Genomic DNA, 25,776 nt, shown 5'->3' on the forward strand with positions numbered 1-25,776 from the left:
GATGTGTTGCACTACAGCAGGGAGAGGAGCGCTTCACAAAGCAGGAGCCAGCAGTGAGCAAGTCTGCATGATAAAGTCATGGAAGGCAACCCAGAAAAGGTGACAGTCATGTGAGGCCTTGAAAACAAAAGATGGGGAGTTTCATTGGATGTAGCTGGGATGGAGGACATTCTAGGCAGAAAGTCCAGAGTCACCGAGTAAAGGCTGGGCGGCTGGGACTGTAGGAACAGTAGGCAGAGTGGGGGTAGAGCACAGAGATGGGACAGAGGCACAGGGAAGCAGGCCTGCACACAAGGCAAGGGGAGAAGAGGCTGAAAGGCAGGCTGCTGTTTACCCATGGGCCCGGGGTGTTTGCAAAGCCTGCTTGCCCAGGGTGTGGCCTCTCCAGAGGAGACTCTTGCCCTGGGCAGCAAGTGGCCAGAGCTGCCTGCTGGGCTGGGACATACACCCTAGTGCAAGCTGCACCCTTAACCGAGGTTCTGCCTGCTCCGGCCCTCCTCTCTCCGTCTTCGTGTCTCTGATGCCTCTGCTGCTCGCTTCTGCTCCCTTTCCTTTCATCTGCCCCAGTTACATGTGGGGAGTGAATCAGCAGATATGTCTCTTGGTACCTCTCCTCCTCTCTCTCTCTCCCTCCCTCTCTCAAATAAATAAACATGTTTTTAAAGCAAAAGTCCCACGTATATTTGGAAAAAAAATATGTGAAAATTCTTCCCATCACCTTTCCAGAGAAGAAATAAATAAAGGCTCCTGGGGGTAGCTGGGAGGGCTGATAATGACCTGGTCAAAGTCAACAGAAATTAGAGATGAGCTGGGCACAAGTGGTGAAGGGCAGAGGTCCCAGAAGAAGCCAAGAGTGCTACAGTGGGTAGTGGGCAACAACTCACAGAGGAGATGGGGGCAGGGAGGCAGGGGTGAGAGGAGGCTGCCCAGGCTGGACAGGTAAGAGCAATGCTGCCTCCTACTCTAGAGCTCAGAGAGGAGTTGGGACTAGCAAGTCTAGAACTCTGGAGGGATTACAAAAATACTAACAGCGCTGACCAAGGCTGAAACACTAAAGATAAACACGGAAATTATACAAAATACTAGAAAAATATTGGTGAACATTTATGTGAGTTGATAAGGACTTCCAACTTTAGAAAGAACACAAAGTATTTTAAAAACCAAGCATTTTAACCACAGTAAAAATAAACCCAAAACTCATACACAAAATGAAAAAGATTGGAAAAAGATTGGAAATAATATTCACAGTAACTGACATAGAGGAAATATTCTCCATAAATAATAATAATTTTAAAAAATCAGATCAATCATGAAAAAAAAAAAAAGGCTGCAGAAGAAAAACAGTTGGAACCTTCTGTATCAGGGTTTGATTCAACTACAAAAAACCAAGCAGGGTAAAGAGTGACTTGAACTAGATGGGAGTTTATTTCTCCCTCATATTGAAAAAACAGACAGGGACAGAAGTTGTCAGTGCGGGACAGTATGGTGGTCCCTGTGTCTAAAACGCAGCTCTGGTTCTTGTGGTACAGGAGGTTCTGGAGTGCTGGTGGGCATCATGTGCAGAATAGGAGGATGGAAAGGACCAGCTTGGAGGCCCCACATGATGCTTTCACTGACATCTCACTGGCCAGAAAACAGTCACATCTTAGAAATGAGCAGCTTCTAATAGTCATGTGATCAAAAGTATTGGTTGCTGCACTGTCCTTGAGAAAGGCCACCCTTATCAACAGTCAAAGGGCTTTGGAGACCTCCATTTTCTTCGCAGCCTTCTGGAAGCCCCCTTGATAGTCTCTGCCACCTAAGATTTTGCACGGTGACAGGATGAGCCACAAAGAAAGGGAAGAGGCTACTCTCGTAAAAGCAATGTGGGGGGAGAGGATACAATGGCTCAACTGGCTTATCCTCCACCTCTAAGCACAGCATCTCATACAGGTGCCAGTTCATGTCCCAGCTGCTCTACTTCCCAACCAGCTCCCTGTTTATGGCCTGGAAAAGCAGTAGAGGACAACTCACAGCATGAGGATCCTGCACCCATGTGGGAGACTTGGCTTTCAATCGGCTCAGCTCTGGCCATTTGGGAAGTGAACCAACAGATCAAAGACGCTTATCTCTGCCTCTCTTCTCTTTGTAAATCTGTCTTTCAAAGAAAATAAATAAATAAATAAATCTTTAGACAAATTAAAAAGAGCAGTCTGGAGGCAACTGCACAAAAAGGTCATTTGTCCCACTGTCGGCTCAGTGGCTCAAAGGTGACAGTCCATCCTGCTCTCCCCAGAGTCTCCCTCAAACCCCAAGTGACGTCAGATTCTGTAAATGCTGGAAAGCAGAGGGAATTCAGCATCCAGGAACTCACTAACTAAACTCTGGCTGGAATTGAATTTTAGGTGTTTTTTAAGGTTCCTTAATAAAAAGCAAAACAAGTTGCATCCTCACATAAGCTGAACCAGCAGTTTCAAGACTCTTTCAAAACACTTTTTTTTCCTTCTTTTAAAGAACCTCTGTTTTACGCATGGAGTGCCGCAAAATAAGCATGAAAATCAGACACTAAAACGAGGACGAGTGTTGAGGAGTGGGGTGGGGCTATGGGCAGTACAAGGCAAGCCCAGGTCATCTCTTTGGCAAGTTCAAAACTTCAGCTCTGCTACTCCATTGGGATGTCAATTTTGTTGCCCTTCGGAAGGCACAGTGCAGTGGTCAGTGGGGACCCTGATGTCTCAGGGTTATTGGCTTATTCTTATTTATCCTTTTATTTGAGAAAGAGGGCAGTAGTGGGAGGAAGGCAGTGGTTCTATCCACTGGTTCACTCTGCCAAATGCCTGCAATGGTTAGGACCTGGCCCAGGCCAAACCCGGCAGCCAGAAACTCAACCCAGGAGACAGGGACCTAAGTAACACCAGCCACCACCCCCTGTCTTCCAGGGTAAACAGCAGTGCAGAGCTAGAGTCAGGAGCCGGCATTCTGACACAGTGTCTGAATCACTGGGCTAAATCTCTTCTTGTGGGTCTATTTAGTGTAACAGTTAATATACCCTTTCTGTTTCTGATTGCTACCGGTCACTTCTTACTGTTTATTTGAAAGCCTACCTTCAGCATTCATTTTTTATGCTCCCCTTTTTAAAAAATGTTATTTATTCTTTTTATTTCAAAGGCATGGAGACAGAGAGGTAAAGCCCATATTATGGGTAGTAGCTCACCTCCCAAATGCTCACAACGGGCAGAGCTGAGCCAGAGAGAAGTCAGGAGCTAAGAATTCAACCTCGCTCTCCTACAAGAGTGGCAGGGGCCCAATTCTGGAAGATATCACCTGCTGGCTCCCAGGGTGCAAATCAGCACAGAGCTGGACTTGGGAGTGGAACCGGGACTCTGATCCAGCACTCTGATGTGGGATGCAGACTTCCCAAGCAGCATTTTCATTTTTTTCTCGCATCTCAGCTGCTGTGCCAGATGAATGCCCCTAATTTTACTCTTTTAAAAAATGGCTGTGGATTGGGGAAAGAAATGCTGGAATAAATGCATGATTTCAAAGAATCCACAGAAGTGTGATGATCTAATAACTAAACCTATGCTCTGGAGTCAGAAAACCCTGGATTTGTGACCTAGCTCTACCATCCCCTGGTGATATGTTCTGGAATAAGTTAAGAAACTTCTTTGGGCCTCAGGTTCCTTGTCCTAACGTGGAGATAAGTGTGAGTGTGGTGTTTACCACCTGTTACCGGGGCTGGCAGGGAAAGACAGCACGCCAGCGACAGGGCCTGTTTGTAAAGGGATTGAAGGGGGTACAGAGAGAGCACATCAGAGAGTAGCTGTGACCATCTGCAGCCTGGAGGTGCAAAGCAATGGGGGGCAGGGTGTGACTCAGAGAAGGCAGCTGTTGGGATGGGCATCTGGCAGGAGGTGTGGGCTCCAAGGATGACGACTGTGGTCTGCAGGGAGCTGACACGGAGCTGGAGGAGATTAACTCCTGACCTCATCTTTCCATGTCCTGGAATATCTTGCCAGTTCCTTCTACGGGCGAGAGGCAAGCAGCTGGGTGATGGACCAGGTCAGTTCTCAGCCCAGAGCAGGTAGCAGAGGGGATCTGGAGGGGCCAATGGAGTAGACACAACTTTGTAAGTGAACACGAGGAGTCTACGAGTCCTCAATATCTGTGGGTTTGTTTAGGACTCTGGACTTCTCCTGTCTACCTTCACTGCTTACTGAGAACTTCCTGGTTTTCCGCAGGTCACACGTGGCTAAGGTGACCTCAGATTAATCAGGTGTTGTTATCTATATTGGAGTGTATCAAAGGAGTAGTGAGCATGTAAAAAAGATAACAGAGATTCTGAGCGCTGCAGATGAGACAGGGAAATGAAAAATGGGCAGCAGCTGAGAGAAGCTGACAACAGAAAACATAGAATTGTGTGCCCGGTGTGATGGCTCAATTAGCTTATCCTTGCCTTGCAAGTACTGGCATCCTATTTAGTCGCCAGTTCATGTCCCGGCTGCTCCAAATCCCATCCAGCTCCCTGCCTGTGGCCTGGGAAAGCAGTCGAGGATGGCCCAAAGCCTTGGGACCCTGCACCTCGTGGAAGAGGCTCCTGGCTCTAGATTGACCCAACTCTGAGCATTTTGGCCACTTGGGGAGTGAGCCAGCAGATGGAAGATCATTTTCTCTGTCTCTCCTTCTCACTGTAAATCTGCCTTGCCAATTAAAACAAAACAATAAAACAAAACAAACAAAAAAACCAGAATTGTTTTATATAAAAACTAAATTATGTTCATCCTGGGATATGATAGCTGAGCCTGGTGCAACCCAGCAGAAGCGATTTTGTAAATAAAATCTCCTGCCCTGAATCTGAAACCTGGGGCCAGGCCATGGTGCAGTGGGTTAAGGCCATGCTGGCATCCCACACTGCAAGCTGGCTTGAGCCTGCTAGCATATGTGGAAGAGCAGGATGGCGTTCCAGGCTCCTGGCTTTGTCCTGGCCCAGCCCTGGCTGTTGTGGCCATTTAGGGAGTAACCCAGCAAATACAAAATCTTCTCCGTCACTCTGTTTTTAAAGTAAATAAAATACACATGTATGTTTAAAACTCTTGGATTTCCTTCCAGATTAATATGATTTTCCACTAGGTTGATTTTTTTTTAATTTGAATTGAATACATAGTAATTATACTTAATTTATGACTTTTGGTATGTGTGCACGGTGTGTAACAATCCATCATTTCATTGTGTTGGGAACAAAGTACAAGCTACTTTGAAATCTGAAATTACTCGTTGTCAGCCATCATTATCCTATTGTGCTGTGGGACATCAGATCACACCTCTTACCTAATCAGACCCTTAGACAAGCACAAGTTTCTACTGGGCATCCTGCCCCCAACGAATCAAGCCAACATGCTCATCTGCAAGTGAGTCGAAGCCTGCTCTCTGTCCTGGGGGTGGAGGCGGGCACATCCTCTCCTCTGATCTGGACTACAGCTGCCCTGAGTGAGTCTTTCCACATGATGCTCCTGGGTAGGAAGGGAGGCCGAGAGTGGCCTGAGCAGTAGCTGCTTACCCAGCATCCTTTCTCTAGGTTTTGGAGCACGCGAGGCCCACCTGCTCCAGTCCCAGGACCTGCCAGTGTCCTTCTCATGTCTGTTGATGCTGTTGCCCTCCAGGCTGTGCATGGGCCCCTCCCCCTGCCGGGGACACTCATGCTTTCCTCTCCCAGTCACCTTACCGCTCCCTCCAAGGCCTCACCCATGCTGATCTCCTGTCTGCCTCCCCTTGTATACACACCTGCTGGCCCCACAGATCCTTTCACCCACAGCATTTACACCATGCTGCCTTGGTCTCCTGGCCCAACTGTCCCCACTCACTGAGGCCCCTGAGAAGCGGCCTTAACATGTTTGTCTTAGTGTCCCTACATCCTAGCAGAGTGCCAGGCAAACAGAGAGCAACCAGTAAAGGTTCGTTTAAGGAACATCTGAGGCATAATTCAGAACAAAGAAGCCTCACATAATCCCAAAGCACCATGTTAATCAAGCTGTATGTTTTAGAACATTCTTCCTCACCTGCGGCCTCCAACAGGACAGGTAACTCGCTTGCTCTTTCCTTTGTCTTCTCTTTCAGGTTTTCCTTTAAATGCTACTTCCACAGATGACTCAGTTGCTCAGTCACTTGGTTGCACATCAGTGTATTTTAACCTGCTAGGCAATGCTTACTATCAGCATTCCCATTTCACTTATGTGTTTGTTTTCTGTCTCCACCATGAGCCTACTGGTTCGTTTGAACAAGGACTTCTCGCTGTCTGCCCTAGCACTCGCAGCAGTCTGTGGCTCATGGTAAGGCATTCACTAAACATTTGTTCAACATTAAACACATACTCGGTCCAGCACTGTGGCCTACCATATAAAGCCCCTGACTGTGACACCAGCATCCCATACGGAAATTGAGTTGAGTCCTGGCTATTCCACTTGTGATTCAGCTCCCAGCTAATGCATCTGGGAAAGCACTGGAAGATGGCCCAGGTCCCTGGGCCTCTAGAGCCACCTGGGAGACCTAGAAGAAGCTCCAGGATCCTGGCTTCAAGACTGGCTCAGCTGCAGTCATTGCAGCCATTTGCGGAGTGAGCCAGTAGATGGAAAATCAATCTCTCTCTTTCTGCCTTAAAAGTAAATACATTCTTAAAAAAAGTAAAAAAAACAATTTTTTAAAAAAATAAATGTACACACATGCTGATATTGCCACCTTGTTTGGAGCTGTGTCTCTGTTGCCGGAGATGCTCACTGGGCCTGGAGTGCCACCCTGCTTGTGGCTGGCCTGCATTCCCCTCCCCAAGCCAAGCTGCCTGCTCTCAGCTTCCTTCCGGCCCAGGCTCCTTCAACAGCAGCCAGAAACAGAGGCACCTCAGACACAGTGTCTACAGGCCTCAGACATGGAAAAGCTTTCCCCAGCTGTCTGTGAGCTCAGCTAGAGCTGCCCGCTGCCAGAATGGACATATGTATGTGCCAGAACTCCTCCCTGGCCTGGCACCGAGCAGGAAGCAGGCACAGGCCAGCTCGCTCAGGACCGATGTCTTCCTTTTCCCACACCCCCACCCTGAGAGTGCACGTTGCTGCCTGGTCAGGGCAGAAACGAGCCCCACCTCCTGCAGTCTGGCAGACAGAATGCCTCTGGCTGTGCTGTAGACCTGGGCCAATCTTCAGGGGCTGGGGCCCTACTCCCTGCCCCTCCACCCCCTGCAGAAACCATGCTGCCAGCTCAGCACAGGGTCAGGTCTGGAGTCTCTCACCTGTCCCTAAGCCCTTCCTTTAAGGCCCCTGGTTTACTGGAAACCATAAACCATGAGACAGCCGTTATCACACCCTTTACAGTGCACTCTTAATATTTAACACTATAGGCTGAGCAAGCCAGAGATGCTAGCCTCCCGGTTACTCTTGGCAGTGAAGTTTGCGCCCTGGTAATTGAGGTCAGCTTTGCTTCTTTTAAGTCACGTGATTTGCTTCACAACAGGAAGGTGTTGGGGCCACTTGCTGCAGAGACTCCGAGGTGGTCACAGGAATGCAGCAAAGCTCCCAGTTCCTGGGGGCCTGGAACTGAGCCTGCAGCCGGCACTCCACGATGTAAGTAAGTCTCCACAACTCACTCAGAGCAAGCTCAGGACCTCTTTCCTCCCCCACAAGATGCCTGCTGAAGACAGCCACCTACACTCCTTTTGGGAGTAGGCAAGGGCATAAATTAACTAACCAACCACAGAATCAAGCAGGTTGAAAAGCCACCCAGAAGACACTGGTCACTTAAGGGTCTCCAGATCATAGTACAGGCCCCACCCTACCTAAACACTTAATCTTGTTCCAGGCTTTGCTTGATCTCAGGTATTTATCTCCTAGTTGTCATGGAAGCTGAACAGATAAACAGCAGCACAGCCAACCTGGCAGGAAGCCAGTCAGCCAAGCCTTACAGCCTCCTGAGAGCAATGGAGCTCTCTGGTGGCCACTGGCACCAACTCACAGCTAAGGTCTCTCACAGGACCCACTGGTGAGTGTGTGAAGACAGTGCCTGTGGCAAGCTGGGCTGAGCCACAAAACCTAGCAGTTCCTGTGAGAGATGGGGCTGGCTGTGGAACTGACCAGGCAGCTACATCCACTGGTCTGTGTTTTGGCTTGTGCAGGGGTGGAAAGACTTGAGCCATCCTCCACTGTTTTCCCAGTCCATAAGCAGGAAGCTGGACTGGAAGTGAAGCAGTTGGAACTGGAATCAGCACCCATAGGGGATGTCAGTGCCGCAAGCCTTGTTGAGCCATCACGCCTCTAGGCATGCAGAATGTGTTCAACACATGATTGCTGAATGAAGGAACTCCCTAGGGAGTGTTAGCGCGCAGGCTTCAAGGTGCCCAGATTGGGAGATCCCTGGCCCAGCAGACAGGCCTGCCTTAAACGGCCAATCAAATGACCCAGCTGGCCCACAGACGCTTTACCATCCCCAGGGCTGGATGGGGGCATACTGAGGAGGGTGAAGCCAGCTGCCACCAGGTACTCAGTCGAGGGTGCCAGCAGTGCATGCCACACTCTACAGCAGGGCATAGTGTCTGCCTCACAGCCCCTTGGCCCAAGTTTCCCCAAGTACTAAGGATGCTCTGCTGAATGGGCATCTGGTCCCTAAAGGACAGCGCCAAGGACTCAAGGAAAAGCCACTGTCCCTCCAGACCTCTCAAGGTCATGGGATTGAACTACTGCCAGGGGTAGAGAGCAGCCCACAGGCCAGAGAAGGCCCTAGAAGGCAACACTGGAAGCTTGGGGATGACAGCTGGGTCTTGGACATCCGTGGACCTTGAGTGTCATAAACCTGCAATACATTTTGGCTACATAACTTTTTTTTCTCTCTTTCAAGGACATTTAACTAACCACAAGGGACACAGGGAATACAGTACACTTGAACAGAAACTTGATTACCCACTCTGGAAAACTAAGAATGACTGCACATAACAACACAGCAAAGAGAAGTCTGAGATGCCTGGCTCGCTCTCTCCGGAACCCTGAGTCATAGCAAGTGCAGTGCCACGTGAGAGCCGCTCCTCCCACACACTGGTGCAGCCACTGAGGAGCCTAACGATAAAAATAGCCAGCAGGCACTCACACACGCTGGGCAGTCCACATGGGCGATTTACATACAGCAGCAAACCTACCGTGAACTTGGCATTCTTATTCCCATTTTGCAGATACAGAAACTGAGAACTGAAAAGGCTGAATCATTTCCCAAGCATTCCTCTACTCACCTACCATCCTTCCATCCACCCATCCACACACACAAAGGGTCAAGAGTCAGGATTCAATGCCAAGCGTGGCTCCATGTGCAGTATTTCCTGAAGTAAAAGCCCTTAATGCTGTTGTTTTCCTAGGAAAACCCACCCAGACAGTCCTTCAATGAGCTTTGTCAGAACCCAAGGCCGTCACTGTGGGCCTGAGACCAAGTCTTGGGCAACAGGATGACCATGGCAGCAGAAGAGGGCATCTGAGGTCACTGTCCCATTGGACAAGGGACTTGATGGGAGCAACTGCATCTTGCCACAGTCCTACTGCAGGAGGAGGCTCTGCCCAGTGCACCCCTTCTCATTCCAGGGTTCCCGAAGGTTCCAGAAGGTCACTGCGAGCCTCCAGGAGGGCTGCAGGAGGTGGCAGCAACAGGCAGGCCTGGGGAGTGGGGCATGGGGAGCTCACCCCCTCCAGCCCCAGCCTCTGCTCCCGAGGGGCTATGGGTTTGATGAAGTCCTGCCACCAGCACCGGCAGCTGAAGCACCAGACACACAGCAGGCCATTTTTTTCCTAGAAACCAAGATGAACCTTGGGGAGAAAAGCCCTGGCCTGGACTTTCCAAACCCTGCCTTCTTCTACCTCTGGTTTTGTCTCTACCTGTCCACACGATCACAGGCCAGTCACATGACCACTGTGGCACGGGGGAATCCTTCTCCCATCATCATTATCAGCATAGCTGTCATCCAGGGAGGTCCACCCAGGCCAGGCACTTTGACCCTGTGACTCAGGGTTCTGGAGCGAGCCAGGCATCTCAGATTTCTCCTTGCTGTGTTGTTATGCAACAGTCACTCTTATCCAGAGTGGGCAAGGATGAAGGTAGCATCACCTTCATCTTCCCATCCCCTGCGCAAGGGGCCCTGATCTCCATTCCTGTTGTCAAGTGGGGACACTGTAACAGGCTGGTTACAGGACATGCCCAAGGTTACATGGATAGCAAAAGCACACTGGCCCCTGTCCCACGTCTGATTTTCTGTGCTCTTAACCACTGCAGCATTGCAGAGCTGGTTCAGGAAAACCAAGGACAGATGGGAAAGTGTTTTGGGAAGTACAAGAAGTGGTGAGGACAGAGAGTGAGCCTGTATAAAACCAACAGAAATCACAGCCCCTGAACATGACTCCAGGACTGTTTCTGACCCCATGAAGAACATTCTAAGGAATTTATCCACAGAATAAATTACTCAGGACCCCCAAGATGGGAACGAGCCTCCGCATGTCACTTGGGTCTTCCTCCCCTTCTGTTGGCCAGCAATGGCATAACTGACCAAATTCATGTAGGTGACACAGGAATGGTTAAGCCAGTTCCCAGGCTGAGAGGAGACAGAATCCTAGTCCCCTGTCCTCTGCGGGAGGGCACAGCAAGGAGAACAACAGGCCTCTTGCTGTGGTCAAGACATTGACAACATCAACATTGGAATAGAGTTTGCAAATGCTGTTTTTTCATCACCCGGATATTAGGCTCTGCAGAGCTGGTGGACAGTGGGTTCCAGAGAGGGGCAGCCAGCCCTTCCAGGCTCCCCTTGCAGCTCCACCCCAGGCAGGGTCCACAGGGGTTAATTCAGCTAGCAAATTGATATCGTAAAGGGATCTGGGGGAGCTCATAGGGTCTCTTGGGGTTTGCAGCCAGGCAGACAGATACAAAACCTTCCCTGTAGTTGCCTTCCCACTGTGGCCTGTGAGGAGGGAGCACTCAGCCCCCCTGATGTGTGTGCTGGCTGCCTGCTGCTGCTCCCCTCAGGCTAATTCTTTCTTCTGCTGGGACAATGAAACCCTCACATTCTGCCTGCAAGGAGGAGGATGAGGGCAGCAGCAGGGACCCATTTGTGCTGTCACCCGGCATCTAGTCCTGCAGCTCTTAGAACTGGTCTGGGCTGTTGCTGCTCTGCAGCCCATCAGATGCTGGCCTGATTCTGTCCCCTACTGTCCTGGAGTGTCAGAGACCAGGAGACTGTTAACCCACGGCCCTTTTGCCCCACAACTGGTTCAGCCCAGTGCTTGTGGCTGCTGAGCAACTGGAGCCACATGTGGAGACGAGGTCACACAAGGTCAGAGCCAAGGAGAGCCCTGAACCATGCAGGCCAGTTTTTACTTGCAGATAAGGAAGCATTCACAGGCCCTGCGGTCTGCCCACATCTCATCCTGGAAGGCCTATGCTCCCTGCTCCAGCTTCCTGCTGCTGAACACCCCTGAGAAACGCCAGTTGATGGCTCAGGGAATTGGGTCCCTGTCGCCCTCATGGGAAACTCAGATTGAAGTTGGGTTCTTGGCTTTGGGCTGGCCCAACTCCCAGCATTTGGGGAATGAGTCAGCAGATGGGATCTCTCTTTCTCTGATCTCCGCCTTTCAAATAAATAAGCAAAACTTCAAAAATTGCACTTACATTCCTGCTGACTGACTCATTTGAAGTTGTAAGTTAGAACGCCGTTGAAATGTGAGGCCAGCATTGTGGTACAGTGAGTTAAACCACTACCTGCAATGCTAGCATCCCATACTGGAGTGTCAACTGGAGTCCTGGCTGCTCTACTTCTGATCCAGCTACTTGCTAACACACTTGCAAAGGCAGTAGATGCTCAAGGACCTGGGCTCCTGCCACCCATGTAGAACATCAGGATAGAGGTCTGGATCCTGGTTTCAGCCTGTCCTAGACAAGGCTGTTGTGGCCACTTGGGGAGTAAACCAGCACATAGAAGATCTCTTTCTCTCCTTCTCTGTGTGTAGCTCTGTCTTTCAAATATCTCTAAAAAAATTTTTAGATAAAATGTCCCCCAAATATTCTATTTTCCAAATACAGGGGGAAAAAGTCATGCAAAGTACCCAGGAGGCGCACCGCAGTCCCTCCCATTTCTGTATGCTTGGTCTGTGTGGAAAACAGTCATCTTTACCTCTGAAGATATTTGACAAGCACAGGAGCTCCCTGAAAACAGAGAGCAGGAAAATTAAAACAAACCCCAAGAATTAGACTCACAGGAAGATTTCAGGAAGGAAAACAGTTGAACTGAAAACTGTTGACTGGTGGTACAGTCACAAAAAAAAAAAAAAAAGACGGTGGTGGGGGAGGCGGAGGCAACCGGAAATGTTTTTGAGCTGTGTCTCTCAAGGTCCCTAGGGGCTGGTTTGTCCTGACATATCCTTTTGAACACCTGCTTTTACTAAGAACCAGCAAACCTGACTCTGTGAGGAAGGAGTGGGGTGATGACATGTAGGGACACCGCTGTGAATGATGTTGCCCAGCTGGCCAGCCCCAGGGGATCACAGCTTGCGGGTGGACCACAGAAAGCTGCACCAACAGCAGATGGCATCCTGCTGCCCACAGTTTCTCCACCTGCCTCCTTCCTCTTTCTGGCCCAGCTCTGTTCTGTGCCTCCTGCAGGCCACACACTCCTAGGGGGTATTCCTCGCATCAACTTCCAGGGACACCTCAAGACCAGCTCTCCGGCTTCAGGTCGAATGTGGCCATGGGTATGGACCCTTATGGTTGAGATGGCCTGTTCTATGGCTCCTGATTCCAGGTTCCTGTTAATGCAGACTCTGGGAGGCAGTGGTACTGGTTTAATGACCGAGTTCCTGACCCCCCAAGCAGGAGCTTGAGTTCCCAGCTCCAGGCTTCAGCCTGAGCCCAGTCCTGGCCAGCTGCAGGCACTTGGGGAGTGTGGGAGCAGAGGCACAGTCTCTTGCTCTCTCACTCTCTCTGGCTTTCAAGGACAATGAATTTTACTAAACGGAACAAACAAGACTCATCCTGCACATATGGTGGCTGGGCTCACTTTCTAATAAGACCAAAGATAGAGGAAAGACATGGGGACCACACCAATTTGTTTAGTTACAGTTCAGCTCCATGAGTAACTTCATGTCTAGACCTTGTTCACTCTATTTTTTAAGGTTTATTTATTTGTTTTTATTTGAAAGGCAGATTTTATAAAGAGAGAAGAGACAGAGGTCTTTCATCCGCTGATTCATTCTCCAAATGGCTATAATGGCCAGAGCTAGGCTGATCCAAAACTAGAGGTCAAAAGCTTCTTCCGGGTCTCCTACATGGGTGTAGGAGCCCAACGACCTGGGCCATCCTCCTCTGCTTTTCCAGGTCATATGCAGGAAGCTGGATGGGAAATGGAGCAGCCAGGTTACAAACTGGTACCCATATGGAATGCCAGTGTCACAGGGCACCATACCAGCCCCTCCCTTTTTTCTATTTCTATTTCTTCTATTTCTTTTTTTTTTTTTAATATTTACTATTTTATTGGAAAGGCAGATACACAGAGAGAGAAGAGACTGACAGAAAGATCTTCCATCTGCTGGTTCACTCCCCCGTGGCAATGGCTAGAGTTGAGCTGATCCAAAGCCAGAAGGAAGGAGTCAGGGGCTTCTTCCAGATCACCCACTCAGGTGCAGAGTCCTGAGGCTTTGAATCATTCTCCACTGCTTTCCAAGACCACAAGCAGGAAGATGTATGGAAAGTAAAGCAGATGGGATACAAACTGGTACCTATATAGGATCCTAGAAGATGCAAAATGAGGATTTAGCTACTAGGCTAACAGATTGGGTCCCCCTTTTCCCTCTTTTTTTAAAAAGATTTTTTTCTTATTGCAAAGTCAGATATACAGAGAGGAGAGACAGAGAGGAAGATCTTCCATCTGTCGATTCACTCCCCAGGTAGCCATAATGGCCTGACCTGCGCTGATCTGAAGCCAGCAGTCCAGAGCCTCTTCCAGGTCTCCTACATGGGCGCAGGGTCCCAAAGCCCTGGGCTGACCTCAACTGCTCTCCCAGGACACAAGCAGGGAGCTGGATGGGAAACAGGGCCACCAGAATTAGAACTGGCACCCATATGGGATCCTAGCACATGCAAGGCGAGGACTTTAGCTGCTGAGTTACCACACTGGGCCCTATTTCCCTTTTTTTAACAAAGAAATAAAATGATCCATTTCTTCAGGTTTTGTCCAAGAATGAAAGAGATATAAACCCTGTAGCCTGATGTCTGATGCCATCAGGTTACAAAGTGAAAAACAGGGCCAGGTGCAAACAGCCTAATAGCTAAATCCTCACCTTGTATGCACTGGGATCCCATACGGGCGCTGGTTTGTATCCTGGCCGATGTACTTCCCATCCAGCTCCCTGCTTGTGGCCTGGGAAAGCAGTCGAGGACGGCCCAAAGCCTTGGGACCCTGCACCTGAGTGGGGGAACCCAGAAGAAGCTCCTGGTTCTTGGCTTCGGATCAGATCAGTTCTGGCCGTTGTGGCCACTTGGGAAGTAAATCAATGGACAAAGATCTTCCTCTCTGTCTTTCCTTCTCTCTGTATATCTGACTTTCCAATAAAAATTAAAAAAATAAATATTTTTTTAAAAACAAAAAAAAATATGTAAAACCACCTCGAGGCGTGAAAGAAGGTAATTAGACACAAACTTCAAACATTTTAAAAATCAGTAATTTAAAAAAAAAGCAAAGACAGATTTGACTTACAGAATTACCTCCCTCTTCCAACCACAACAAATTTCTAGGAGGCCTTGGATTTTGGTGAAATCACAGCCCAGTACATGCCTGTGTCCATCTGCAATTCCATGCAGGGAACCCAAAGCACAAACAGTGCAGGACCAAGCTGACACAGGCCAGGGTGAAGGACAAGGGCTCATCAAGTTCTCTGCGGAGAAGGCGTCAGGACAAGGGGTGGAGCCCGCAGCATCCTGGACGGGCAAGCCCCAAAGGTGCTGTAGTTAAGGAAAAGGTACTGCCAAGGGTGTGCAGAAACCTGGGAAAGGTCTTTGCAGAGAGCCTTTCTAGGGCACCAAGAGAAATCTGTGATGTGGAGACACACGTGAGCTGGTCGCTGCCATGCAAAGTGCACCCCAAAAGTACCAGAACCACAGGGTCGCTGCAGTGCAGGCCTCACTACATGTAAGCTCAGCTTTTGGGGGTGTTACAGCCCCCCACCCAGTGCAGACGGGGACACCCTCAATGCCATAGGGTCCCTCTGCCTTGCCTCTCCTCTGCAACACTTGATGGATAATTCTGGTTTCGCTGCTATCGTTTTTCAGTTTTGTGAAAAGACTAAAAATTACACATCACTCCAAACTGAACTCATGTGTTTTCCAGGAATTCCCATAAAGAAGAGCAAACAAAGAGAAAAGCCCCAGCTGATCTGCACACTCACCCACAGCTGGGGGCTGGCATTCATGGCTCCGGGAGAAGGGAGTCCATTTTTGCCTTGGCTGACCTGCCTGGCCAAGGCCTTCTTTGCAGGGAGCCCCAGGACGTGCTGCCATCTACAGGCCAAACAAGAAAAATCATAAGCAGTAGCCCAGCTCATCCACCCAGCTTTGCTTGGCCCACAGGCAGCTGGGAGACCTGGCTTTCACCCTGGTAGAAAAGCCAGCAGCACTTATCCAGGCCCAAGACCTACAGGGCCACACAGACAGCCTAGGCTTGAGGTTCCGCCACAGTCTGCAGGGTCAGCAAGATGTCTAAATGACCCAGAATTCAAGTGTTTCTTAATAACAGTGACTTTCGCCTCAGACTGCTGGTGCCAGGCGCTGCTCTGCCTGGCTCCTGTTTATGAAGTTACTCAGTCCTACCAACAGCAGGTGACTGCTTTGGAAGGTCTCTGCCAAATCACTGGACTGCTGAGTGAGGGTGAAATAAAATGAAGACTTGATAACAACGGATTTCAAAAAGGGACCAAACATGAAAACTGTGCAAGATTATGTGCCCTCTGCAGACCATTCATTCTCAGATACTGCTCCAAGGGCCTGTGTGGACCAGATGTATCCTGCCACCTGGGAAGAAAACAGCAAACACCTAAAATGAAGTCCCTATTCTCAGGGAGCTTCCCTTCCAGGAGAGAGAGAGAAAGGAAAAAAAAAAAAAAAAAAAAGGAAGAACCACAGAAGGCAGAACCGTGGGGGTACACAGTGGGATAATGACATTATTCATTCAGTCCCTGCTTCTTACTAACCATGCCATTCCTTGTTTCCATCTGCATATTAGCTGCCCTAGGCCAGGGATACAACCGTGGGGAGGAAACACACCAGGGGTCTACCAATACGGATTTACCAAACAACCACCTCAATAATGCAAAGATGCCCAACTCTGCTTAAGTGTCATAGCAGAAGGCACAACCCCTCCAAGAGTATTCTGGGGGGAGTAGCTGCCCTTGGCTGAGGCCTGAGACAGAGTGTGCTGAGACACCATACCCCTTGCAAAAAGCTGCCATGCGCACAGGTGATATGGTGGGCGACAAGCAGGATGGGAGATGGCCTACAGCTGGAGAAGGGGTGTGGGCATCCCGAGCCTGGCCCTCCCAACCACAACAGTAGTATGGGCCTCATTCTCTGCATGCTAAAGCACCATGCAAGGGTCATAGCCAAGGATGAACATGGTTTGGTAGGTGAAGTTAGAGCTGTACCAGAAACATCAATGTCGGAATCTCCCGGGATATGGCAACAGGGGCAAAACAGGTGGTTAAGGTAAGGGTCTCACCACAGAGAAGTTATCCCTGGGGGCCCAACGTCATCATGGGTGTCCATCTAAGAGGGAGCCCTAGTCAGTTTGGACCACAGTGGCACCCTAGGGATGCAGCATAAAAGGCATTTGTCTACTCTACAGGTGGAAGGAGGCACCTGGAACTAAGGAATGCAGGTGGTTTGGGGAACCTGGAAGAAACAACAAACTTCTCAAGTGGAGCCTCCAGAAGGCAGGCAGTCCTGCCCAAGCTTGATGCTGGGACTCTTGGCATCCCCAACAGGAAAGCTGTAAAATCCTCCTCTGTCGTTGTTTGGGACAGCAGGGGTAGGAGATTAGAAAGCACTGACTGGGTTGAAAACAGACAGGAAGTGAACAGAAGGCCAGACAGGCACCAGGCAAGAGAGGTGAGAATTTGCAGCAGAGCCCTGGGTGGGTGGTGGTGGTGTGTGTCAGGAGGGAAGGAGGGCAAGAATTGGTCTTGCTGTAACCCCGGTAGGGGCAGGTGTTACAAGGTGTTGTGCCACAAGGGGCCTCCATCAGGTTCAGGATGTGGACTGCTCACCTGCTTAGAGCCCAGAACCCTAGAAGGAGCAGGAAATTCCCAGTCGTGTCCCAATTTAAACATATTCAACTTCGACCCAGGAGATGCAGCAGCACTATTTTGACCAACATTTAGAAATGGTCAGTAGAACAACATAGAAAGTAAAGAATGAGTAAACAAGCAACTAGGAGACTTTTGGCATCTACTTCACTCCAGCAAATGATTCAGGCCTAGAGAGGCGGCTCCTAATTAGTCTCTCTATTGGGGCTGTTGAGAGGAAAAAGCAATAAAAGTGACGGTTGCCACGGCTCAGAGCGTTAGCTCTCTGCCTGTGGTGCTGGCATCCCATGTAAATGCTGATTATAGTCTTGGCTGTTCCACTTCTGATCCAGCTCCTTGCTAATGTTCCTGGGAACAAATCCTTGGGTCTCCATGTCCACATGGGAGATCTGGAAGATGTTCCAGGCTCCCGGCTTTGGATCAGCCCAGCTCTAGCCATTGCAACCATTTGGGGAGTGAGCACATGAAAGATTTCTCTCTTTTTCCCGGTTTTTTGGCCCCTGCCACCCACATTAGAGAACAGTAGGAAGCTCTTGCCTCCTGGCTCTAACCTCGTTTTAACTAGCCATGGTCACTGTAGTCACTTGAGGAGTGAACCAGCTCATGGAAGATATCTCTCTCTCTTGCTCTGTGTGTATGTGTGTCCATCTGTCTCTCTCTATAGCTCTTATGAAATAAATAAATATTTTAAATGCACTTGACAATCAAAACCCAAGCACTAGCCAAGCCCATTTTATCCTACTTCACTATAAGTGTCCACTGTATTTAACTTTCATAAACAAGAGATATCATAAACAAAAATGTTAAAAGCACTGCCACTTCTAAGAGGTTTTTTTCCATGTAAAATCTTCTCATAGACCATTTCTATACCCTAGTGGCCAGTCCCTGCTGTCCGGCAGCTCGATTCCATGAGCCTTCAGTTAGTGCTGAGTTTACACAAAGCAATATTGATTGGTTTAACCAAGCTAAAGTAAACTCAGTAAAACACGAGGAAGTGACTTTGGCATTTACAAACAGTAAAATGTCTTTGTGCCAGCAGAGGTCAAATGAGGATCACAATAGCACAAATTCTTATCTTGAAATCTTATCTTGGAAAAATAAGAGACCCAGAGAAGCACTACTCACAGGAAACAAGTCGCTCTAAAGGTTCAGTTAAGCCAATGCAAACGCCAAGAAAAAACTCCTGTTTACAATTTCTCTTCCTGGAGTAACACAAACTGCAGAGATAGACTACAGATTAATGCATCTGTTCAGAGTTTGAAAATAAAGTACGCATTGAAGCATGAAGCATTAACAAAACTAGAAAATTCCAGATAGTTCCGATGATTCCTGAGCAGACACCTAACAGTATATTGCTTACAGGGGAAGTGGAGAAGAAGAGAACCAAAAACAGGCTGAATGAATGGTTTCTTGCATTTGGAAATGGGCTACAGATTCTGATTATTTTTTTTTGCCATTGATAGGAACTAGGTTTATCTATGCTGTAGCGCTCTTTACTAAACAAAGAGAAGGGAAAATGGACAAAGATGTCTGCATGAATCCAGAGTCATAAGGGGATGGGGTGGCAGAGAAAGAACTCATGATAAATTTGTGGCAGGACAAATGATAGAAATAAATAGAAATAAGGCCATATGTATCACTACTCCAAGTAAATGCGAACGGGGGCCAGTGTAATAGGTTAAACCTCTTCCCGTAGCACTAGCATCCTAGATAGGCACTGGTTTGCAATGCGACTGCTCCACTTCTAATCCAGCTCCTTGCTAATGTGCCTGGGAAAGCAGTAAAAGATAACACAGGGCCTGGCACAGTAGCCTAGTGGCTAAAGTCATTGCCTTGCATGCACCGGGATTCAATTGGGTGCAGGTGCATATCCTAGCTGCTTCACTTCTGATCCAGCTCCCTGCTTGTGGCCTGGGAAAGCAGTAGAAGATGGCCCAAAACCCTGGGACCCTGCACCTGCGTGGGAGACCCAGAAGAAGCTCCTGGCTTCGGATTTGCTCAGCTCCAGCCGTTGCGGCCACTTGAGGAGTGAGCCAGCAGATGGAAGATCTTTTTCTCTGCGTCTCCTTCGCTCTGTATTTCTGCCATTCCAATAAAAACAAACAAACAAATAAATAATTTTTCAAAAAACATAAAAGATAACCCAATTCCAATTCCCTAGGCCCCTGAAGTCATGTGGGAAATCTGGAAAAATTCTTGGATCCTGGCTTTAGATGGGCCCAATGTTGGCTCTCTCTTTCTGCCTCTATTTTTCTCTCACTCTCTCTCTCCTCTCTTTGTAACTCTTCCTTTAAAAGAAATTAATAAATCTTTACAAAATAAATATGAATGCCATTGAAAGTTCAAGACTTTCCACCCATTTTAATAGATACCTACACTACTCGCCTGGCACAGAAGGTGTCAGAAAATATTTGCATGAGCATGGGAAAAGTCAGAAAATCACATCACCATGGCAACTATGGCTTACTATAACGAGTGGGTTTAGAGGCAGAAGGGGCAGGCTTTCCTAGCTTAATTAAGAATGTCTATTTCAATCTATTATAAAGCTACGCAACCACAGAAACATAAAGAAATGAAGTAATAAATGTAAGGGCACAATTAATGAAACAGATGATACTGAGAACAAAATATACAGAACAAAATACAGAAAAAAAATTTGTCTAACAACTCCCAAATTATTTATTTGAAATTCTACAAATCCCTAGGGGAGACTGACAGAGAATAATTGACCAAAGACTGCAAAAGAAAAAAAATGAAGAAATAACAATTACAACGGAACTTAAAAACGTATAAAAGAATAGGTAAATAACTATACAACACCACCTTTGAAAATACAGATGAAAAAAATTCTTGAAAATAGAAATTTCTAAAGCTGGCACACAAATGGCCAAAAAAAAAAAAAGTGAGTAATCATTTAAGAGTTAAGTAGGGCCCGGTGTGGTAGCCTAGTGGCAAAAGCCCTTGCCTTGCACACCCGGGATCCCATATTGGCGCCGGTTCTAATCCTGGCAGCTCCACTTCCCATCTAACTCCCTGCTTGTGGCCTGGGAAAGCAGTCAAGGATGGTCCAAAGCCTTGGAACCCTGCACCTGCTTGGGAAACTCGGAGGAACCTCCTGGCTCCTGGCTTCAGATCAGCTCAGCTCCAGCCATTGCAGCCACTTGGGGAGTGAACCAGCAGACAGAAAACCTTTCTCTGTCTCTCTTCCTCTCTGTATATCTGACTCTGCAACAAAAATAAATCAATCATAAAAAAAGAAAGAAAAGTTAAGTATCATGACAGTGTCAGGCCCAGAAGGTTTTGTTCGTGAGGAGGCAGAGCACCCCCATCTCCTAGATGCTTCAGAGCAGCAGCAGGGATCTTTCTTGTCTGAAGCCATCTGCATTGGATTTATAATACCATTTGGGGCCATGCAAAATTATCAACTTAAACACTAGCCTGCGGGCCTGGCAAAGTGGCCCAGCAGCTAAAGTCCTCACCTCGAACACATTGGGATCCTATATGAGCGCTGGTTCTAATCCTGGCAGCCCCGCTTCCCATCCAACTCCCTGCTTGTGATCTGGGAAGGCAGTCAAGGACGGCCTTGGGACCCTGCACCCACGTGGGAGATCCGGAAGAGATTCCTGGCTCCTGACTTTGGATGGGTGCAGCACCGGCCTTTGCGGTCACTTGGGGAGTAAATCATCGGACAGAAGAGCTTCCTCTCTGTATATCTGACTTTGCAATAAAAATAAATAAAGAAATCTTAAAAAAAAAAAAAAAACCCCAAACAACTAGCCTACCATAAACATTGAACTTCAAGGCCCACCTGCGGTGGCCTTGACAGGACTTTAAATGGACTGCAGGGTCAACATTCCCCACCCCTGCTTTAAAAGGAAAACCAAGAAAACACTGTACAATCTAAAATTACACTGGTTTTGAAATTTGGAATATGACTAATACAAATAAAGGCAAAGACAGGCCAGTTTCATTTAAACACATAAAGGCTAAACTCTTAAATAAGACATTATCTAATCAAATCTAAAAGTGTATTAAAAACACATCACAATAAAGCAATCCACTCCATTAACAAACCATGGAAAGAGGTGACTGAAGCTCGCCCACCTGCTCTCTTGCCCAAGGGGACATCACTGGCCTAAATGTCCCAGCCGCCTTACAAACTAGGTGGAACCCTGAGGACCAGCACATCAAGGCTATCTCCTACAAACCCACAGCAGTAGAAAGTAGCAATTTCTAGTTCAGACAGCATACAAGAACCCTAGAAACAGCAAAGCCATGTATCTCTGTATCATCCCTCTCAGAAAAACCGGTGCACGAGACCACATGGAAATAGCCAGGGGACTGGCTAAGCGTACTCTAGCCACGTACAGTTCTGATACAAAACTACACAACAACCCGGAGCGACAAATTAGATCTACACATAGTAACATGGATTGAATCACATTCATAATGCTGAGGAAACAGAAAACAAGGCAGTATAGCTCAACAGTATTTGCTTAGGCAAAGTACAGCGAAAACAAAACACAATCCATTTTTCAAAGACCATGTGATGTACGTGACTTGGAAGCATGCGCAATAAATAGGCCAGTCTAAGTTCAAGGCAGGGGTGGGGTAGGTGTTGGGAGCGAAACCAAAAGCAAAAAGCAAAAAGCAAAAAGCAAAATAAAATAAATGAAACGCTCCACATCCCGGTCCAGTCCCAGGAGTTGTGGCCATTTGGGAAGTGAGCCAGTGGATGGAAGAGGTCTTTCTTTATAATCCCTCTATCACTCTGCCTTCCAAATAAGTCAGTCTTTAAAACAACAAAAAGAGGCAGCTCTAAGTAGGGCAAATATTGTAGTGCGCTATGAACTTAGCTGTAAAACCTGAGATTCTAGGGGGAAAAAAATACACTAAAACCCAATCTCTACTTCCTAACAAAAAAACTAATTTTAAAAAGTACATCACAGGAACCCAGTGCAGTGGCATAACAAGCATCCAGCACAAGTGATCCAACTGGTGTCTCAGCAGCCCCTCTTCCCATCCAGCCCTCTGCCTGTGGCCTGGGAAAGCAGTACAGGACGGCCCAAAGCCTTGGGACTCTGTACCCACATGGGAGACCCAGAAGTAGCCCCTGGCTCCTGGCATAGGATCAACTCAGCTCCTGTCACTGTGGCTACTTTGGGAATGAACCAGTGAATGGAAGATCTTTTTCTCTGTCTCTCCTCTCTCTGTAAATCTGTCTTTCAAACAAAAAGAAATAAATCTAAAAAAAAAAAAAGTGCATCACAAGTGATGGCCAAACTGACGGATGATGAAGCAACGGAGAGAACAAGGAGGTGGGCAGGGCAGGCCTGTTGTTCAACTGAGCCATTCTCCTTTTAGGATCCCAGGGAGCTAACAAGGCATTTGTGGTTCACACTTGCCATCTTCCCAGTCACAGGAGGTTAGGACCAGCAGGAACAAGCCATCTGCTGCGGCCCAAATTTCATTAACCGGAGGGAAGACACAAGGGTTCCAGAGCGTAGGAAGGTGAGTCATAAAACCCATTTTTCCAGCTCCTGAAAACGACAGCATTTTTTTCCCCTAAAAACACTACACCTTGAGGTCGGGACAGAGTAACCTCATCACGTTTTGAAAATCAGTGTGTGGAGTCACCATCTGTCAAAGTTCAGATCCTTCAAGTTTGGTTCAGCCCCAAACGTGGAGGGTCCCAGGCACGCGATTCCCAAGTTCATTGTTGGGTAAACAGGGCGTTCCTACTGTCCACAAAAACTGTCAAGTGCCTGAAGAGTCGGGCTCTCTGCTGTCAGCCACCTGTTCTTGTCCTACAGAACCTGCCTACAGATAATTTGCAGGGGGCCGCCCCACAGCCTGGGGTGCAGTTCCAATCTGTACACACAAATGAGCTGTTGAATGTTTGGGCAGACACCGACAGGTGGGACTCTTCTTTCACACTGATGAGTGCGGTGGGCAGAAGCCTTCTGGTATGGGACAAGCTCAGTCTTTGAGTGAACCAGTCCCTGACCATCTCTGCCAGCCAGAACCTCTAGGTTCCTGCTGAGGAGGTCCCTTGCCTCACGTTGGCAGGGGAGTAAGGGGTGGCCCTGGCCCATGATTAAGAGGTGACTTGCCAGCTTGCTGGGTCAGGGAGCCCTTGGAAAGCATCCGAGGTGCGCCCGAGGCCGGCCAGGTGTATAAGATCTGGAAAAATTAACAACCACAGGTGGGATGGGACCGGCGGGCACTGAGCTCAGGTGAGGCCTCCACTCAGCATTTTCCCCACATCTCCCCACTCTTTTTAGTAAACCCTGGAAGGTTTTATTACAAAAACGAAACCTGTGCTCTGCCGGGGTCTGCCTCGCCACCTCGAGCCCAGGTTGCCAGCCCCTCCGCGCCTGTGCAGAGGCCTTCCGTCGTGGTCGTGCCTCTCCGCCCGGCCCCGGGGCTCTGCCGGGCGCCTGCGACCCTCCCCACCCCGAGGCAGGAATCCCCGGCCGGCCGCCGGAGCCCGGACCGGCCCCGCCGCGTCAGCGGGTGCCTGGCGTCCGGCCCGCCGGGTCCGCAAGGAGGAGCCCGCGAGGCGGCCGCCAAGGGGCTGCGCTTACCTCAGCCGGCGCGGCCCACGGCCCCGGGACCCCGCTTCCCAGCCGGCAGCCACCGCCGCCGCAGCACTCCGAGCCTTTCGCCAGAAACGGCAACTGCGCGGGCTCTGCTCACGGTCTCTTTATTTTCCTCAACGACGGCGGGCAGGAAAGCGAAAGCGAAAACCTCCGGGGGGCGGGGGCGGGCCTGGGGCCGAGGCGCGGTGAGCGCGGGGCGCGCGGCGGGGGCCTCAGCCGGGGATGCGCGCGCCGGGCCGGCGACGACGGCGACGGCGTGAGCGCTGCAGCCCCGCGGCCCGAGCCCAGCTGAGCTCGCTCGGACAACGGGTTCCCCCTCTGTCCTCCAGTCTGTGCCCACTTGGGCCCGGCGGCTGGCAGCGGGCCCGGACCTGACCGCTGTGGCTCGAGGAAGGCGGGTGCTGCGGCTTGGCCGGCTGGGAGCTAACCTCTGAAGGGGGGCCCTGAGCGTGAGGTGTACCGGGCACTTCATCTTGGCCCGGAGAGAAATTAAAATGTCGGTGATGTCGGTGAAACGGCAGCCCCTTGATGTGATCGGAAGGCCCAGGGTTTGGGCTCTAGTGCCCATTAACACACCGGGATTTAGCGGTTCCAGGCTGTAAGCCGTGGCTCTGTGTGGCTGGCAAGACTATTTCACTACTTACCCCTGGTCTGCCCCCTTGAGGGATGGGCTATAATACTACGTATGATTAGAGGAAACTACACACAGGTAGAGAAGTCATGGGCCTTTCTGTCAGCCCTTAGGGGGGCTCCTTGAAGGCTGGGGGGTGGAAGGGGGTGTGTCTACCTGGCTGTCTGTGGACAGTGGGCAGCACTAGGCTGCCTCCCCTGCACTTGTCACAGTCTGGACTTCGTTGCCCTCAAAATAGAGAAGTGACTGCCCTGGTTTTCGGATGTAGCCTCAGACTTGGGCTGCCAGTTGGTCCCTGTGGCTTTGCCGTGGGGCGGGCTTTGTTTAGAGAACAGCACTGCAGCACTGCAGCACTGTGCGCGTCTGGCTGCTCCGAAACCACTGGCAAAACCCTGGATTCCAAACATGATTTGCTGTGTGTGTGTGTGTGTGTGTACATACAGCAGTCTGATAACTGGAATGAAAAGTAAAATAAACTGTTTAATCTACCCAGAGCCACTGTGGTTTTGCCTGTTTGTAAAGTCAACCCATTCCCTGCTTGGCCTGGTCCTAGGCTGGGATTGATGGGAAGACTCAGGGTGTTGAAGTATTTCCCTCAAGAATGGGCAAGGGCATGAGACAGGCCACATAATGGTCTTGGAAACTCTTAACAGCCTGGATTTCCCTCCTCAGAAGTGGATGCTTTTAGTCTGTACCGTGAAGGACTAGGAAAAAGAAAATTGTCAAGAAGGACAAAAGCTGGAAGTCCCTTGTTCGTCTAATAATTCTTGACTCCCATGCAAGAAAACTAGGATAAGATTTGCTTCTGTGTGAAGAGTAAATTGGGGGAGATGAAGGTGGACAAAAGAGAGGAAGGCAATCTCTGTGTTTACCTGGCTAGCCTGTAGGGTAGTGAGAGCCAGGGCTTGAAGCTTAACCAAGCTTCTTAGGAGCAGAACTGTGAACACAGGATTCTTGAGGCTGCCTGGTGAGAACACTTGTTTTGTACCCATGTAATGTGGAGTGTGATGGTCAGAAGGTGGCTTGGTAAGTTTACAATTAAAATCACATGAGTTATCTGATACCAGTGTTCAATGATATCAGGCTGGAGCAGTCTCACATCTTTCAGCCATGTCTTTACACTTGTCAAAACCTGACCGCTCATCCCTGGGGTCTGGCCAGCCCTTCTCCTGTCATGAAATCCTCCAGACAAACTTACCAAGCAAAGAGGAGC

At 49.1% G+C, this 25,776-nt stretch overlaps 1 long non-coding RNA gene across 1 annotated transcript in view; it reads right to left on the reverse strand.

Annotated features, from left to right (window-relative positions):
* The window catches only part of LOC121167517, a 41,857-nt gene extending 17,735 nt beyond the window's left edge, over positions 1 to 24,122 (reverse strand). The window contains exons 1-2 of the long non-coding RNA XR_005885599.1: positions 23,918 to 24,122; positions 15,420 to 15,531 (exon numbers count right to left, since the gene is read on the reverse strand). This is a non-coding gene — a long non-coding RNA (uncharacterized LOC121167517). The remainder of the gene's footprint in view (positions 1 to 15,419; positions 15,532 to 23,917) is intronic.
* Positions 24,123 to 25,776: the final 1,654 nt, after the last annotated feature.

The sequence above is a fragment of the Ochotona curzoniae genome, unplaced genomic scaffold, assembly GCF_017591425.1.
Source record: "Ochotona curzoniae isolate NIBS_2020 unplaced genomic scaffold, NIBS_Ocur_1.0 patch380, whole genome shotgun sequence".
In the NCBI taxonomy this organism is placed as follows: Eukaryota; Metazoa; Chordata; class Mammalia; order Lagomorpha; family Ochotonidae; genus Ochotona; species Ochotona curzoniae.